Raw genomic sequence first — 19,892 nt, forward strand, 5'->3', positions numbered from 1 at the left:
AATCTAAATAATTCATTTATTTCAACTGTGACACCACGAGACAAAGGGCCATAGGCTATGGTCCTACTTTCTTCTCATCTCATCTCATCAACATCTCTAGGCTCACCTTGTGCAAGCCTAGTGTTATCCTCTGGTTCTTTATTTGCATTTGGATCTCTGCTTTTCCAACAATGTTGGAAACTCAACCCAACTCAACCCAAAGGCACTCAATCAATCTGTATCCTGGAAAACCATTCCCAAACCAATCGTTCTTGATAATCCGTGTGTAGAAAGGAACTGCAGATGCTGGTTTATACTGAAGATAGACACAAAGTGGTGGAGTAACTCGGTGTGTCAGGCAGCACTGAGGAAAATGATGGATGATGTTTTGGAATGGGATCCTTCTTCAGACTGGACCAAAATGTCACCTATCCTTTTTTCCAGAGATGCTGCCTGGCCCACTGAGTGTGTACCTACTTGATAATCCAATCCTTCTCAATTCTTACTTTCAGAACCACTCTTCGTCAGTCTGAAGAAGGGTCCAGATCCGAAGCATCACATGTTCATTCCATCCGCAGATGCAGGCAGACTGGCTGAGTTCCTCCTCAGAACTTAGTGTTTTGCTTTCCCCTGTCTCTTCTTCTTACTTCTCAATTGACTCCCATCTGGTGGAGTTAAATTGCGGCATTTCATTACACTGAACACTAAGTCGTTATCATGTCTTCTGCTCTGTAATGGATTTGTGCTACACGGGGCATCTCCAATCATATGAAGTGATTGACTTCAAAATCAAATGAGGCATTTTATGATTGTGGTTGCTACGTAGTTCCATCTTCATCGAGTGGGTGATATTTCTCTTTAATTGTAACCCTGATACGGTTTTGAGGCGAGATAGGGAGGGGTGAGTGTGAGTTGTACGAGTCTATTTGGAAATGTCAAGGCCTCACTTATATCACCTGCCCACGCAGAGCTGGCTGGTTGCCCAGAGGAAGAAAGCAACATTCAGCTGTCAGGCTGCCACAGGCAACGCTAATAGAGGGCTCCTCAACACGTCATTAAATTGTTGGAGGGATGAAGAGAAGGTCTGGGAGGAGCACTCCTTCTCTGTGGTGCCCCATAAAGGAAAGCTTAGGGTTTGCCTCTGAAATCCTGCTCCCTGTCTGACAATAGGTTTGCCCCTGGCCAAAAAAACTCAGAGCAAGGGAGAACATGCTGTCTCCTCACTGACAGCGCCCAGGGTTGAACTTTGGACCACAGAGCTGTTAGGAAGCAGAACTACCCGTTGCACCTGGAATGGTGTCAGGAAGTAGTTACTCGTAGAGTCATCGAACCATTCAGTGTGGAAACAGTTCCTTCAGACCAACCTGTCCCTGCCGACCAACATGCCCCATCTACACTAGTCCCACCTGCCTGCACTTGGCCTATGTCCCTTTAAACCTTTCATATCCATGTACCCATCCAAATGTGTTTTTAAACGTTGTGATAGTACCTGTCTCAACTACCTCGTCTGGCAGCTTGTTCCATACACCTACTGGAAATAGTGTAAACGGTTGTTTCTTGGGTTCCTATTGAATTTTTCTCTCCACATCTTAAACCTATGTCCTCTGTTTCTTGATTCCACTACTGTGAGTAAAAGACTCTGTGCTTTCATGATCTTTTACACCTTTATAAAATCACCCCTCATCCACCTGCGCTCCAAAGAATAAGGCCCTAGCTTGCTCAGCCTCTCCCTATAGCTCAGGTCCTCCAGCCTTGGCAACATCCTTGTACATATCTGCACCCCTTTTAACTTAACAACATCTGCAATTGTACTCAACTGCAAGTAATTGGAGATCTAGAAAATTCTCCTTCAAAGTGTGGTTGGGGCCAAGAAAGTGAAAATACAAAACAAATCACTGAGGTTTAGTTTTAATTGTAACCCTGGTCCTAGCATGGCATGGAAACATGGCATGGAATGGAAACAGGCCCTTTGGCCTACCGAGCCCATGACACCCATTCACACTAGTTCTATGTTATTCAATTTTTGCATCCACTCCGTACAAACTAGGGGGAAATTACAGAGGCAAATTAAACTACAAACCAATATGTCCTTGAGATTTGGGAGGAAACCGGAGCACCCGGAGAAAACCCACGCGGCCAGAGAGAGAACGTACAGGCTCCACACAGACAGCACTCAAGGTGCTGTCTACACCTCCTCCCCACCCTGCTTCTTGCAGGGATGATATTCCCCACTCTCAATTTCTTGAACATCCGAGATGTCTTATTTTTTTTGGTAAACGTAGGTTCTCCCGCTATCATAGGTGGACCCCTCACCCACGTCTCCTCTGCTCTTGGTCCTTGCTTTTCACTCCACCAGCCTCCGCATCCAACACATCATTCTCTGACATTTCCGCCATCTTTAACGTGATCCAACCGCCAGTCACATATTCCCATCCCCTTCCCGCGTTCCACAGAGACCACTCCCTCCGCAACTCTTTGTTTCACTCATCCCCTCCCACCCAAACCACCCCCTCCCCAGGTACTTTCCCCTGCAACCACAGGAGATGCAACACCTGGCCCTATACCTCCACCCTCACATCCAAGCAAGGACCCCAACGATGCTCCCAGATGAGACAGAGGTTCATGTGCACCTCCTCTAACCTCCATCTGCTGCATTTGGTGTTCCTAATGTGGCCTCCTTTGCATCGGCGAGGCCAAGCGTTGACTTGGCGACCATTTTGCAGAGCATTTGCCCTCAGGTCTGCTGGATCTTCCAGTTACTAACCATTTTTACTCCCCTTCCCATTCCCACGCTGACCTTTCTGTCCTCGGCCTCCTCCATTGCCAGAGTGAGGCCACACGCAAACAGAAGGAGCAGCACCTCAGATTCCGTTTGGGTTGTTTACAACCTAATGATATGAACTTTGAATTCTCTAAGTTTAGGTAACTAACCTACAATCTTTATTTTCTTCTGCCCCCCCTCTTCCATGTGCCTCACTTAGACACACCCATTTCTCCACTCCCTCTGCCCCATTTTTATCTCTGGCCCTCGTCCAGTCATATGCCTATCAAAATCCCTCTTCACCTGTATCCACCTATCACTCGCCAGGCTTTGTCCTGCACTTCCTCACTTCCACAATCAGTCCGAAGAAATGTCCCGACCTGAAACGTCATCTGTCCTTGATCTCCAGAGATGCTGCCTGACCTGCTGAGTTACTCCAGCATTTTGTGTCTATTGTTCTTAAGATCGGTCACGATCCATTGAATGACAGAATAAAGGGGCTGAACGGCCTGTTTCTGTGTTCAACACTTAAACTCCGTGCGTAATGAATCTGGTATCCTTACAGCAGAAGAGGATGAGAATTGCACGCATTGTCCCAGCACTTGCCTTCTTTGCCTAGTTGCTTCATCTTCCTGCCAAACTCTTCAGGTTAAAGTCAGCAATGCCAGGGAAAGTTCAACTAAAGGAACCTGTTTGTTTTCTCCACCATGCCAGTGTTGGCAGCGAAGCTAAGATTGATCTCCCTATTTTCATTTAGCCTGGATCTCAACATTGGTTTAATTGCCTGTACGGTCTTCTGCATGTGGAATGATTTGTGTCTTGGCCACCTTAGATGTGCTATAAAAATGCGAGTCAATGTTGTTTCTTGTTGAAAAAGTAAAAGCCAGCTGGGTGTTAGGTGTCAGGAACAGGGTCTCGAGCAACGCCGCGCAGCAGATCTCTTGGAACGAAGATAGACACAAAAGGCTGGAGTAACTCAGCGGGTCCGGCAGCATCTCTGAAAAAAAGGAATAGGTGACATTTCGGGTCGAGAGCCTTCTTCAGACTGAGAGTCGGGGGCGAGGGAAACAAGAGATAAAGCACATAGAACAAATGAGTGAAAGATATACAAAAGGCAATGATGAAATGTGGTCGTAGAGTCAGAGATCAGGAGGGGGAGCAGTGAGAGAGGGTGTGGCAGAACTCTCGTCGGAGAGAGGAGAACCTCTTCGAAGTAGGCATACCTTGCGGCCACTGAAAGAGTTTCTGCTGGTGGCTCTACTGCTGATCGTTCCATGAAGAGGTTGGGATACTGATTTATGGAGGCATGGTAGTAATGCCTCGGCAGTTCAGTTTGAAAAACAACCCTTTTGGGATTTTCTTCCGAGCACAAACCCTGAAGACTTTACTCTGGCTGTTAAAAGTGCACAGACTGTGTGTGAATGACGGTGGGGCTGGTGATGGGGGTGGGTGGGGGAGGTTCACTCCAGCAGCTTGTATTTCACTGACACACAGTTACACTATTCCACCTAATGACAAGTTATAAAAACACCAGCCAGGGCAAGGGAAATACTGGAAATTGGCTCCTCTCTCTGATATAATACGCGTTTTATTTCAAACTTTTTTCTCGCAAGCACGTTTAAATGAACCGAACCACCCATTCTCCCGTAACTACGAGGGGCCACCATATCGTGGCAGTGGAGAGACATGGGGATGGGTCGGATCAGGGCCCCTTGCTCCTTCTAAGAAAGGTGCATGGGTTTGAGCTTGACAAAGAATGAGACTAAAAAATGATTGGAGGTGTGGACTGGAATATTGCCATCCATGTGAGGATTAAGGGAAAAGTCATTTTTGCTGAAATAGCATTACAAAACCAGCATCTTTCTCTTTCTCATTGTGCAGGATCCGATAGAACATCAGTTTATGGCTGATCTAGTAAATGTGAACTGTTCATAACTGCGCAAAACCACATGGCTGCCTGGATGGTCTCGGGAGGGCTGTCTTACCTTCTCCCTTTTCCTTATATCTCACTGCATCTTAGTTTAGTTTAGAGATACAGCACGGCCACAGGCCCTTCAGCCCACCATGTCCATGCCAACCATCGATCCCCGTACACTAGCACTATCCTACACACTAGGGACAATTTACAATCTTTACCGAAGCCAATTAACTCACAAACCGGTGCAGAAAGGACAAACCTGTACGTCTTTGGAGTGTGGGAGGAAACTGGAGAGCCCGGGGAAAACCCACGCGGTCACAGTGAGAACATACAAACTCTGTACAGGCAGCGCCCGCGGTCAAAATCGAACCCAGGTCACTGGCGCTGTAAGGCAGCAACTCTACCACTGCACCACCATGCAGCCCTAATCAGGTTAAACTTATTTTCACCTACATGTTGAAAGATTTTTTTTTTAATGTAGATACAAGAAATCAGAAACAAAATCAGGAAATGGTGATAACACTTTCAACAATCAAAAGAGTTAAAATACTAGGTCCAAATCCTTTCATCAGAACTCGTGGTCGGAGAAGAGAGACACAAAATGCTGGAGTAACTCAGCGGGTCAGACTGCATCTCTGGATGGAAGGAATAGGTGACCCTTCTCGCTACTCAAGATCAGAGGTTCAGACCTGAAGCGTTAGGGCTGTTTCTTTAACCACAGATGCTTCTTGACCTGATGAGTGTTTCCAGCTTTTTCTGCTTTCAGTTCAACCACACGGCACTGCTTTTGCAGCATCTTGAGATCAAATTTCTAACATATCTTAAAACAGGTAAATGGAGGTCAGCATTCCATGCTGTTCATCTAATACCTGCAAGTGATGCTATGAGAGAAACAGTGTGGTTTGCAATGCTAAGTGGTCTGCTGAGAGTAACCTTAACATATACCTGCTTTTCTGGTTCCTTTCTCAATACCACATCTTGCAAAGCCTCAATATGAATGATGCCAGAGGGATAGTGAAGCTATATCCATGCAGCGTGAGGTGGATTATTTAAAAAGAATACATCTGCTGAAATGTAGACACCACGTTCCTTTGGAAGCAGCCATTGTAAATATTTTAAACAGATTTTAAATAGATTGGTTTGCACTGAAACACAATGAAACAATCCCAGCATCCATTTCACAGGTTCAGAAGTCCTAGGAGCAGAATTAGGCCATTCGGCCCATTATGTCTGCTCTGCCATTCAATCATGCCTGATCTATCTTTCCCTCTCAACCCCATTCTCCTGCCTTCACCCCATAAGCCCTGGCATCCACAATAATCAAGAATCTGCCAATCCCCTTAAAAATATATCCATTGATTTGGCGTCAACAGCCTTCTGTGGCAATGATTCACCACCCTCTGACTAAAGAAATTCCTCCTCATCTCCTTTCTAAAGGTCCGTCCATTTATTCTGAGGCTATGCCTCTCCCACTGGTGGAAACATCCTCTCCACGTTCACTCTATCCAAGGTTTACAGCTGCTCTTTTTAAAACGGTGGTTCCTTGATGAAAATTCAGGTAAATAGACAGAAGGATTGTCTACCACTGAAATGATCCCCACCCTGAAACTAGTGGAGAAGAAACAGACAGGCAATTACAGTAAGCCATCGGAATTTTCCACTGACAGGAAATACATTCTGATTGACTTCAGGAGTCACGCATGAAAAGAAAACCAGTCCGACTCCTAATTTTTCTACGTCACATTGAAAGAGATAATTCACCGGCTGTGGAAGGTCAGAAAAATGTTAAAAATAGGTGCAAGTTTGGTCTGATCATCCTAAGGATTTCTTGATCAACTAATAGACCTCAGGAAAGCAAAACACTTATCCCTTATGTTTAATAAAAAGATTATTAGACAATAATGTTACACAGATTCTTTCCCCCATAATAAAACGCCCTCATGCCGTGTGTTTGCTTCGAAACCTTGGTGTATATATATTTTCCTGCAGGCATTGGTGTTTACTTCAACTCCAGCTCGGAGCTGTGGTGTTCTATTAGTGAGAAATCAAGGCCAGATAGGGTGCCAAGTATGAACTTTTGCCACCGTATTCAATTGAAACCAGTTCAGGCTGGTTCTTTGCACTCGTAAACACCACATGATCGCTGTGTTTTTGCAGAATTTATAAGGCAGTTTTTATTATTTTGTTTTAGAAGATTTTTTTTTTAATTGGAAGGAATCTTCGGGTCCAGTGACTGTCTAGAAAAGTTCAAAATCCTCTAGGCTTCACGGTGTCTTCCATATGATTAATATATATTTATCACAGATCTGTCTGTTTATAAAACTGTAATGGCATGCAATGTGCTACCAATGAAAGAATGTTCTGTTCAGCAAAAGTGAAGGCCACACTGTTGTTGATTTGAAGTTGATTAGCCCATAACAGTGGGCTCAAATTTTTAGAACTACCCTATTTAATAATGGCTCCAATTTCAATCAATTTAAGATTACTTAAAAAATGTTTAAGTTTTTAATTTTGAAGGTGATTTCGAAAGCGCAGATCGCAATGTTGTGAACTGGAGATGTCAATTTAACATTTGCCACCATTTTGGTTTCTCTGACATCAAATCTGTATTACCTACGCATTTCATTCATACCGATTCTACTCTCCAAATTCTCATCTCCAAATACAAGTTTCTCTCTCTTTCTTTGTGCCTTCCTAATAACCAGGAAGTTGGATCAGCATTTCACCTCAGTACAATTGTGATACATATGAACATGCCTTTAACTCCATTCCAAGATGATATAGAGCCATGGAGACACACAGCATGGAAACAGGCCCTTCGGCCCAACTTGCTCATGCCAACCAAAACGGCTCATCCACTCTGGTCCCACCTGCCTATGTCTGGCCCACATCACTCTAATCCCAATGAACATGACTGATGGTATTCAGATCCATTTACAGGTGCAAGAAAATATGAGACAAAAATATGAAAAACTGGCTTCCATGCTTTACACGCACCTGCAATGTAATTTGGAAGAACAAATACACACTTTGTTGTCTTCAATCCCAGAAAAATGACATAGCATTCAGAAATATATGATGTACCAACAGAAGAAACAGCAACATTTACGAACACATGAGCAGACAGGGAATGGAAGGTTACAGACCACGGTAGATAGGTTAGTTAGATGGGCATCGCGGTTGGTGCGGATGTAGTTGTCTCAAGGGCCCGTTCCTGTGCTGCATTCTTCTACTGTCAGGTCTTCTCACAAGTAACTTTGCTGAGTCCATTCAGATTCAGATTGTCATCTTGTTCCAGGTCAGGAAATGGAAAAAGGGATCATTGGTTCCAAGTCATGCTTACGGAGGATGTTTATGCCTAGGATTTCTAGCATGTGTGCAGGGTGCGATGGATGTGTGAACGGTGAACGGTGCATTTACATTACACATATTCATTTCAGTGCTTGCTCACTGCCAAATGCCCAAGCACCAACAAATGGTAAGCGCTCAGGCATTGCACCAATCAAAGGCAAGGGATCAGGACTTCAAGCACCGCAGGCCCAATATGGGGCAGCAGAGCGGAATAAAGCAGAAGGCAGAACGTTGGGGAATTATCAGGAATGAGAAGTCAGACAGGCCAAGTGAGGGTGAGTCAAGGAATTGACAGGTTGGAAGGGAATGGGGATGTGATACTTTCGATGTAGACACAACGAACTGCAGATACTGGTTTATTTCACAGATAGGCGCAAAATGCTGGAATACGTAGCTCAGCAGGTCACGCAGTATCTCTGGAGAATGGGTGATGTTTTGGGTCGTTATCCTTCTCCTGACCCAAAACGTCACCCGTGCTTTTTCTCCGGAGATGCTACCTGACCTGTTGAGTTACTCCAGCACCTTTGTCGCTTTTAGCGGGTGGGGTGGAGGATTGCAGGATCATAAGAGATTGCTGTCTGGCTGTTTGATGACTAGGATTGGGGTTGGTGTGCAGGATTAGACAGTGCTGGGTGTTGCTGGGTTTGATGACGCATTGTAATTCACTCACTAGGGTAGCATCCTAGACTGGTGCTGCTACTGTTTGGATTGGGCGTGACCAACAATGCTGTCACAATGTAGAAACAAAGATTAAGTTTATTGGCCAAGTATGTACAAATGCAAGGAATTTGCCTTGGTGCTCCACTCACAAGTGACAACACGACATAGTAAACAATTAAGAATGACACACAAAACATTAAACATTAATAATAAAACATTACAGTTTAAACATGTGAATGAAATAAAATACCAGAGCAAAATGAGGCTACAGGCTTTTGGTTATTGAGTAGAATACTCGTGGAAAAAGCTGTATTTATGTCCGGCTGTGGCAGCTTTGACGGTCCGGAGTCGCCTTCTAGAGGGAAGTGTTTCAAAGAGTTTGTGGCTAGGGTGAGAGGGGTCAGAGATGATCTTACCCACTCGCATCCTGGCCCTTGCAGTGTACAGTTCGTCAATGGGGGGAGGGTTGCAGCCAACAACCTTCTCAGCTGAAACAAAAAACTGCAGAGGCTGGTTTACATCAAAGATAGACACAATGTGCGGGAGTAACTCAGCGGGTCAAGCAGCATCTCTTTGTGTCCATCTTTGGTATAAACCAGCATCTGCAGTTCTTTGTTTCTACATTTTGGCTGTTCCACTGTGAAATCTCCTCAAGGTATGGCTACTTTGAAGAAGATATCTTCCTCTTTCTGATAGAAGTTCTGCAACACCCTCTCTTACTACTCTGGTTGGTCCTGGTCTTCTTGCCTCAAGCTCTTCACCTCATTCCCCCCCCCCCCCCCCCCTCTACTTTCAGCCTGAAGAAGGATCCTGACCCGAAACGTCACCCATCCTTTTTCTCCAGAGAAGCTGCCTGACCCGCTGAGTTACTCCAGGACTTTGTGTCCATCTAATGACGTTATAATGTTGATCCAAGTTCCTCTTCGGTGCTACAAAAGGTGCGAGTCATGAGGAAATGAAATCATCCTTTGTGGCCCTGAGGCAGAAACATGCATGTGTTTCACAAGTGACCCAGTCAGGAATTCCCCCATTAAATTTCTGCAGTGGCACAAAATGACAAGGAAGTGGTTATTGCCACAGTTTATTCTTCAATTACATAGTGCTTAAAAATGCCTCATGGAATTGAACTCAGTTTTGAGTTATCTGGAGGGTGGACATCTTGAATTCATTCTGAGTTATTGACAACATGTCATTGACAATTATTGCTCAGATGGCTATAGAAGATGGAAGTCTTACTTCAGAACTGCTGGCAAGTGGTGCAATGCACCTGGGTAGGTTATTAACCTGTCAATAGTCGGTGCTTAATACTCAACCTCTGTATCATGGAATGGAAATCTCATAGATAGACATAAAGTGCTGGAACAACTCAGCGGGTCAGGCAGCATCTCTGGAGAAAAAGGATTAGTAATGTTTCGGGTCAGAACCCTTCTTCAACCCTGTTTCCGATCTGAGACATCACTCATCCTTTTTCTCCAGAGATGTTGCCTGACCTGCTGAGTTACTCCAGCACGTTGTGTCTATCTGTGCTCCCTGGTCCCACACTCCTCAGCCAGGAGAAACCATCTTCCCGGCATCTAAAAAAGACACAAAGTGCTGGAGTAATTCAGCGGGTCAGGCAGCATCCTTGGAGAACATGGATAGGTGATGTTTCGGCTTGGAACCCTTCTTCAGAGTGTTTCGTCTGAAGAAGAGTCCAGACCCAGAACATCACCAATCCATGTTCTCGAGGGATGCTGCCTGACCCGCTGAGTTACTCTAGCACTTTGTGTCGACCTCGTGGACAGTATGGACATGGTGGACCCAAGGAGCCCATGTCTGTGCTGTCTGGTTCTTTGACTATAACACTACCGGCATTTGTACAACCAGCATCTGCAGTTCTAAGTTTCTACATTTTCCTTGCACCTAGCCTCTTGTGCTCGTTAAAGATTTTGTAGATTTTGATGAGATCTTCCCCCTCATTCTCCTAAACACAGTATCTCTGTAGTTTCTTGTGTCTGCAGGTTCTGTTTATATGTTCATTTTCTTTCACTAAGAGCAAGTGTTCTTCCCCATCTTAACTTTTTGGGTGATTTGTGAGTTTAAAAGCGGTATTCCATTTCCCGAATAGTCAATGTGCGGGGATCGCATGTGGTATGATTGTCACATGAAACAGATCAAACCAGATTACTCATGGTGAACTTCTTTGCAAAATTTAACTTCTTTGCTCTTTACTTGATTCTACTTTTTGATCAAATGCATCTTAAGCGGGAATCAAATGAATTATTCAGCCTAGGCCTAAGTTCCTGGCCCCACATAAGAGCTCAACTTTTTCAGAAAAACCCTGGGATCTTTGCACTTTCTACAAAAAGAAATGCAAGTACGAATTTCTCTTTCAGTGTGAACAGGTGACTTACGTTGTTGGTAAATATTGTGTTAGGCTGTATGATTGAGTTCCGTTAGTTGCAAAGCAAATGAATCTGTCAAAATGTAGTAACAAGGAACTGTGGATGCTGGCTAACTAACGAAGGCCACAACATGTTGGAGTAATTTAGCCAGGTATTGATGGGGTAATACTGGAGGGTGGCACAACGGTAGAAATGCTGCCTTACAGCATCAGAGACCCGTATTCGATCCTGACTCTGGGTGCTGTCTGTGGGGAGTTTGTACGTTGTCCCCGTGACTGCATGGGTTTTCTCTGGGTGCTCCAGTTTCCTCCCACATTCCAAAGCCATGTAGGTTAATCGGCCTCTGTAAATTGTCCCTAATGTGTCAGATGCAATTAGTGTGGAGGTGATCTTGGTGGGCCGAAGGGCCTGTTTCCACACTGTATCTCAAAACTAAACTAAACTAAACTCAGTGGTTTAGGCAGCATCTCTGGAGAACATGCTAGGTGACATTTCAGGTCTGCCATTAGTTAATCTGTCATTTAGTTCGAGGGAGTTTCCCAGTTGCCTTTGTGTGGGGAATTTGGTTGCTCGTTGAGCCACCAACAGCCCCTGAATGGTGAATCATGTGGTTTGACAGCTATGTAATCAGGAACTCTAGGAAAGTTTCAGACTCCCCAGAATGACATGGGAATCCAGCTCTGGGTTTTGAGAATGTGTTTGCCAGTGGACAATTGACCTGCATTATTTACTGAAGGGGTTAATGGTGCCACCGTGGTAGGGCTAATAGACTAGCAGCACCCCTGGTTGTAGATCAATTATCTCAAGTGCTGATCAATTGAATTGCTCCCCAAATGACCAGTTCAGCTCAAGCAGACAACAAAAATGAATCAATGTGTTTCTGTGGACAGGTCTCCAATGTGGTAGAATGAAACAAACTACAAGCTTTGGACGGAAGCAAGGGTTTAAATAGTGGGCATTGACCACCTGGAACTAATTATATTGACAAGTTGACAAGGTTGGAAGAGTTTGAGCATTTTGGTGGCTAAGGGTGGCAAGTACTCACAGGAATCCCAAATCGCAACAAAGTGCTCAGTGGGTCAGGCAACATTTCTAGAGATAAAGAATGTGTGCCATTTCACGTTGGGACCCTTCTTCAGAAGACGTGTCTGAAGAAGGGTCCCAACTGGAAAACATCACCCATCCTTTTTGTCCAGAGATGCTGCCTGACCCACTGAGTTACTCCAGCACTTTGTGTCTATCTTTGGTATAAACCAGCATCTGCAGTTCTTTGTTTCGATCCCAACTAGCATGTTGCTTCCAGTTTTCTGGGATTCGGGACTTGACTAAGCGAGGGATAAAATAAAAGAGGAAAAAACTTATATGTAGCGGTGTCAAATAAAAATTACTAAAAGCCTTCGGAAACAAAGGAAATGTCAGAAAAAATGGCAATGGGGAGATGGATTACAGGATTACTGCCTTCACCAGACTGCGGACCCATTTGGGAGAGGCAGGGGAAAATGTGGTGAATGCAAGTGAGGTTGTTCCATTTCTTGTTCTAAAGGGAAAGCTGATGCAGTCCTCAGCTCTTTTAATAATCTTCATTAAAGCCCCATATTATACGTGGACTGGATAAGGGTGGATAACTTGAAGGATACAAGATGGCGCTAAAATGTGGCAATGCTTGCGCAATCTACTATTCCTACACTCTGGTACTCATGTGTGATTCTGCTTTTGTATGGCAAGATTTTTACTAAATTTTAGTTTAGTTTAGTTTTAGTTTAGAGATGAGTGGAAACAGGCTCTTCGGCCCACTGAGTCCACCATGCCTGCTATCACCCGTACACTAGTTCTATCCTACACTCTTGGGACAATTTACTGAAGCCAATGAGCCGACAGACTTGCATGTCTTTGGAACGTGGGAGGCAACCGGAGCACCCGGAGAATACCCATGCGGTCACGGGGAGAACATGCAAACTCTGTACAGACAGCACCAGTAGTCAGGATTAAACCCGGGTCTCTGGCGCTATAAGGCAGCAACACTACCGCTGCACCACTGTGCCATTGTATGCAAAAAAAAGAATGTCACTGTACCTAGGTACATGTTACAATAAAGTACCATTGAACCATTGGGTGCAGTGTGTGCCAGTTATTGGAAACAAGTTAGATATTTGCAGATATTAGATCTAAGGACATGAATTCCAAGGATACAGGTAAATAACGGATGAAGTTCATTGTAAATGTTTCTGAACCCTATCTATTGAAGAGTTTAATCTCCAGTCATGTTGTGCCACAGATAGAAAGTTGTGATTTATCAAGAAAGCACCTACCAAAATTATTTTGTGAATGTTGGAGGCATATATTGTAGTGGACAACCAAATGGAATGAAGGTCTTGTGGAAAGTCATTTAAAAAAAGGAAAATAAAGCTTAATTTACAATAATTAGTGACTTGGATAAAGAGGACAAAGTTATGGAGAGACGGCAGGAGGATGGGGTTGTAGACAATAGGTTCAGGAGTAGGCCATTCGGCCCTTCGAGCCAGCACCGCCATTCAATATGATCATGGCTGATCATCCCCAATCAGTACCCCGTTCCTGCCTTCTCCCCATATCCTCTGACTCCGCTATCTTTAAGAGCCCTATTGTTGAAAGGGAAAATTGGATCAGCCATGATTGAATGGCAGAGTAGACCCGATGGGCCGAATGGCCTAATTCTGCTCATATGTCTTATGTTCTTAACGTCTTTCTACATGTTGCAATCTCTACTGAAGTGCTTCTGGTTCCCCTTTTAACAATTCGTGAAGGAATGCGCTGTTGGGAAAGAAATCCGGATTATTGAGTGAGTAATAATGAATGACAATTTCAGATTTGTGAATTGGCTGTTGCTAGTAAGTATTAAGGGCAGCGGTGGAACATTGCCTAAAAGTTATAAAACTGCAAAAAAACTCTTAAAAACGAATAATCAAAAAAAAATCAGTGCTTTAAAGTAAATTTGTTTTCATATAGCTTGTTACGTTTAGGATGTTTTTAAACCTTTCCCTGGATTATCTTGGCTCTAATATCTTGGATCACTTTTAGGGGTGAGTAGCAGCTCCCTCTACCTTCATGTTATCTTGTGATCTAAGTAAGCCTTTGAAAACACTCCTGGCAAAGACAAACAATAATTCAATTTAGTATTTCTTGTTCATTAAGACTGTAACATATAGCTTTAGTCTTTGAAACTTAGAGGCTCGCAAGTCACACCTAGTCTCAAATTAAATATCAATCAAATTCATTAAACATGGTGAAAACAAGTGAAATTAATGGTGATCTGACTTAATTAAATAATTAGAAGGGGAAGTTTTTTGTAGGGCAGCACAATGACACTACTGAGCGACTGCCTCTCAGTGCCAAAGACCCGGTTCAATCTTGAATACAGGTGCTGGCTGTGTGGAAATTGCATGTTCTCTCTGTGACCGCTGCTCCAGTTTCCCCCCACATCCCAATGACGTGCGTGTTTGTAGGTTAGTTGTCTTCTGTAAATTGCCCCCCAGTGTAGGGAGTAGATGCAAAATTGGGATAACAAAGAACTAGTGTAAACAGGTCAGTGTGGACTCGATGGACTGAAGGGCCTGTTTCTATACTTTATGTCTAAACTAAACTCTCTCCTTGAGAAGACAAAATGACAAAAGAACCACAATTTAGTGCTAAATTGTTTTTTTACAGATACCCTTTAAAAAAAAATTATTCTAATTGTGGGAGATAACGAGTTTACCTAATTGATTTTTTTTTCCTGTGAAGATTCAAATTAGCCTAAATGCTACCGAAAAACCAGTGAGTCAGGGAATGCTTACTTTACTTTGGCAGTTCTTTCGGGAATTGTCAGCACTTGCAGCTGGCTGCTCACCTCATCTCAGACTTGTGCGGCAATACATTGAAGCACGGAGGAGGAAGACTGATCCCGAAGCATGTGACATCCTGTTCCATTGTTGGACTTCAGTGGGCCACTGATAGACTGAGGCAAGGGACCAGTTATTCTTCCCAAATGGCCCCTTATCTTTATGCTGAACTGATCTGATGTGAAGATCACAACTGGATTTAGAATCATAGAACTATAGAAAAATAGGTGGAGGAGTAGGCCATTCGGCCCTTCGAGCCAGCACAGTCATTTAATATGATCGTGGCTGATCATCTAAAATCAGTAACACGTTCCTGCCTTTTCCTCATTTCCCTTGAAGTTTAGTCAGAGGGTGCTGCTTCCAAGTTCCTGACCATCAGGGACTTTGATAGCAGCAAACACCACAAGGGCCATAGGATTCACCTCCTGAGGCTTTGTTGCCACGGGAACCTAACCCACCCGATAGGACCCCTCTCAATTACAAAGAGCCAGCTCACTCGACCTCTGATTCTTGAGCAGGTTGCTCTAGGCGTTAGGTGAGGTTAAGGATCAGGCCAAATCAACGATGATCAGGCATGATTTATTAAACAAAATCTGCACTTATGATCATAAGACATAGGACCCGAATTAGGCCATTCGACCCATCGAATCTGCTCCGTCACTCGAACATGGCCGATTTATTTTTTCCTCTCAACCACATTCTCCTGCCTTCTACCAATAACTTTTGCCGCCTTTGCTAACCAAGAACCTTTCAATCTCCCCTTTAAAAAATACCCACTGACTTGGACTCCATAGCTATCTGGGGCACATTCACCATCCTCTGGCTAAGGAAATTCCCCCTCATCTCCGTTCTCAAGGTGCTTTCCATTATTCCGAGTATGCCCTCTGTCCGAGACTCTCCCAAAACTGGAAACATCCTTTCCCTTCTTCACTATCTAGACCTTTCATTATTCGGTAGGTTTCAATGAGATTCTTCCCCTCATCACTTTCCTCATTTGTCATGACTTATGTTTGGAACTACTTGATTGAAAATACATGGTTGTAAAGAGTGGAACTGAATGTGGCCCATCCCCTGGTCAAAGGGGTCGCAGATGCACTGCTCAGACCAACCATGCAAAAAATAGTTCAAACGTAATTCATAATGTATATATCTAAATGAGCAGGCTACAGAAATCTTTGGCCACAGTTGGTACTTTCTTCGAATGCAGGTTGTAGGGGCCTGAATAAGGACTTGGTAAAGGTATAAAAGAAATATATGGACACTGAGGAAATAGTGTAGACAGCAGGAAAGGTTTCCATTTAGTGTAGAACGAGAACTGAAAGGCATACATTTCAAGTTAAGTTAGAAACATAGAAAATAGGTGCAGGAGTAGGCCATTCGTCCCTTCGAGCCTGCACCGCCATTCAATATGATCATGGCTGATCATCCAACTCAGAGGAACTCAGAGTTAAGCTGAGAGGAAAAACATTCTCACGCAGAAGGTGGTGGGAATCCAAAAGGCACCACCTTAGTGGGTGGTGGAGGCAGATACGTCTATAACATTAAATAAGTATTTATTCAACGGCCTGAATCACCAACACATTGCCAAAATAAATTATTGTACATACGCCAAAAAGGGAACAGCACATTACAAGCTACAGACAATGTGCTGGTAGATGTGTTCAAAAGGGAACTGCAGATGCTGGAATATCGAACGTACACAAAATTGCTGGAGGAACTCAGCGGGTGCAGCAGCATCTATGGAGCGAAGGAAATAGGCGACGTTTCGGGCCGAAACCCTTCTTCAGACTGATGGGGGGTGGGGAAAGAAAGAAGGAAAAAGGGAGCATGGCCACAGTTGGTACTTCCAACTGTGGCACATGCTGGTAGATGTGATTGGTACAGATAGGGTACTTCATGGACTTCATAGGGTACTACATGGAGTCTGAAGGATTCTGATTCTCTGAAACGTCACCCATCCTTTTTTTCCAGAGATGCTGCCTGACCCACTGAGTTGCTCCAGCACTTTATGCCGACATCATGGATAGTATGGACATAGTGGACCGAAGGGCCTGTGTCCATGCTGTCTGACTCTGACTATAACTCTACCGGCGTATGTATATTAATCATGTTCAAAGGCATAGGCAATTACACGTTCACGTTATAGAAGGAGAATTAGGCCATTCAGCCCATCGAGTCTACTCCGCCATTCAATCATGGCTGATCTCTGCCACCTAATCCCATTTTCCTGCGATCTCCCCATAACCCATGACACCCGTTGTAATCAAGAACTTGTCTATCTCTGCCATAAAATATCATCTGGCTTGGCCTCCTCTGTGGGCAATGAGTTCCACAGATTAACGACTACCCTCTGGCTAAAGATGGTGAATCTGTGGAATTAACTCCACTGTGGCACTCTATTTCTATACAAAAATTCAAGGTCAAAAGATAAAAGTTAAACAACAGATTAAAAAAGAAGCGGTGAAGACATGAAATGTGTAAAATACAACTGCAGTTGTGCGGTTGCACAAAGAACTTTGGCAACAAGCAGTGGGATAGCATGAAACCGATAGGATCTGCATAGGGAACAGAGTGACGTATACAGTGGAGAATATGAACGTGAACAATGGCTTTGCTTTAGCTACTCAGGAGCCCGTCTGGCTACAGAGGGATACTGACACATTTTCAGATGGAAATGGGGAAGTGGTATCTGAGCACATGAAAGTGGTGGATTTAACAAGTTGGATTGTTTGCCCATTTTTACCACTACAAAGTCAGAGTTGCAGGACAACGCAGGAAACCCTGAGCATTGCACATGAAGTCACAATCTTTATATGGTACAGTTCACACAAGCGAGGTGATGTACAGAATCATGGACTTGTTGGACACAGAGGGAGGTCAATGGGTCCATTGTATTCACACCAGTCCCTTGAATCTCCCCTCTCCCAATCCCTTTTCACTTCACTGCTGCTGAGCAAGTTATTCTCTCTCCTGTGCCAGTACATTTTCCTTTTGAAAACTCTAGTTGATTCTGTTCCTACCATCCCAACAGGCAGTCAGTCCCAGATCACACTTATTCCCTAGCGGGCAGCGTGAGAAAAGATCACCTTTCCCACTACTGTTTATTGGCACCATAAAAATGCTAAGAATTGTTCTGTTCAAGTCCCTGGAGCTGGATTCAAACTCACAACCTACTGATTCATTATGCTACCAAAATGGATGTCCAGAAGAGGTAAAGGCTTGGCTTAACTGGTCCATTCCTTTTGCCAGTGATATGCTAGAACTAAGATTAGCACTTGGACATATGGTTCCAAGGTGTTTTTGTATCTTGAGTGTGGGACTCAGGGTTTAATGTAATTTGGTGTGAATAAGGTGCAGGTGAGATTTTGGTTAGTGAGTAGCATGTTTAGTTTAGAGATACAGCGTGGAAACAGGCCCTTCAGCCCACCAGGTCCGCGATCCCTGTAGACTAGCACTATCACACTAGGGACAATTTACAATCTTTAACGAAGCCAATTAACGTACAAACCTGTACCCCTTTGGAATGTGGAAGGAAATCGGAGCATCCAGAGAAAACCCACACGGTCATGGGAGAACGTGCAAACCCCTTATGGACAAGCACCCACAGTCAGGATCGAACCAGGATCTCTGGTGCTGGAAGGCAGCAACTCTACCACTGCAACACCATGCCGCCCAAACAGGATACCTGGAACTTAGAGATGGTGGAATCAGATACAATAACTGTTAAGAGAGATTCAGACAGACACTTAAATAGACAAGACATATCAGGAATCAGACAAATGTGATTAATGTAGGGAGTAACCATAGTCAGGATCAAACCTGGGTCTCTGGCGCTGCAAGGCAGCAACTCAATTACTGTACCACTGTGCTCCCAATGTACCCGGAGTGTGGGAGTTAGGGTTCAATGTAGTTTGGTGTGAATAAGGTGCATGTGAGGGTTTGGTTAGTGAATATCTTGTTGCGGGCTTGGTTAAGAAAGCAAGTTATCCGTGAGTATAAAAGCCATTAGCAAAAAAAAAGATCTGCACCTGTAATATTTAAACATTCCAATGCAGTGACCTGCCACGAGGCACAGACTAGTGAAAGATGAGATGCGATCAGGGGAAGCACAGAATCAGATTCATGGGCACAAGCTGAATGTTCCTTTTCAGGGCTGTGATCTGACTGAAATCCAAGCTTTGCCATTGACTACAATTGAGTACAATGGAAGCTGCTCTCAAGAGGAGGCAAAGAGCTCTGACAAGCAGAGCCCCAGGCCACCTTGACTGGACTCCTCCAAAAATAGTTCCCGTGCAGCATTCAACATTTTCTTTGTATTTGTTATGGATGCTATTGAAAACTAAACACAACCAGGGAAACGCTCAAATAACCCTGGCATTGTTGCTGTGTTCAATTAGGAGGATGATTTGTTTCATAGATGGTTGTTATTTAATGATTCAACATTGCCAGTGTGATTGCTTGCAGAGAGGTTTGTGGGTTAAAGCCTTGGCCCTAGTGCGGTACTGAGGGAGCCTTGCACAGCCCTCTTAAGAGATGTTAATCCTAGAGATGTTAACCCACTTTGTGAGATTCCCCCCCCCATCAGAAAGTCACTCGTTCAATGAGCCATCCCTTACATGTCTGGTAACATTGGGAGTTCCATTTTCACACAATTCCAATTACATTGTCAATGCAGAACATCAATATTAAACTGTGGACTATTTGAAAGAAACAGCAGGGATAGAGAATTGCACCTGGTCCCAGGCCCCTGTTTAGCTGGTAATTAAACAGCTTGGGAGCATTGGCCTGCAACAGAGGCAGAATGTTAATCTCGCTGGTACACCTGGCCACACAATGCTGACTCTCCCACCGCTCACACTGTGAAATTCGCTGCCCATTGGCACGCCTCTTTGCATAAAACTTAATTTCTATCATCAAAATAAATTACCTGGGCAGGTTATGGGAGAAAAGACTGGGTCTTGGGGAAAATGGGCTGTAATCTT

The 19,892-nt window shown here is 44.1% G+C and overlaps 1 protein-coding gene across 1 annotated transcript in view; it reads left to right on the forward strand.

The window, feature by feature from the left end:
- The window catches only part of kcnq1 (potassium voltage-gated channel subfamily Q member 1), a 654,391-nt gene that overhangs the window by 632,107 nt on the left and 2,392 nt on the right, over window positions 1-19,892 (forward strand). The window lies entirely within an intron of this gene.

This window comes from Amblyraja radiata, chromosome 20 (genome assembly GCF_010909765.2).
Source record: "Amblyraja radiata isolate CabotCenter1 chromosome 20, sAmbRad1.1.pri, whole genome shotgun sequence".
NCBI lineage: Eukaryota > Metazoa > Chordata > Chondrichthyes > Rajiformes > Rajidae > Amblyraja > Amblyraja radiata.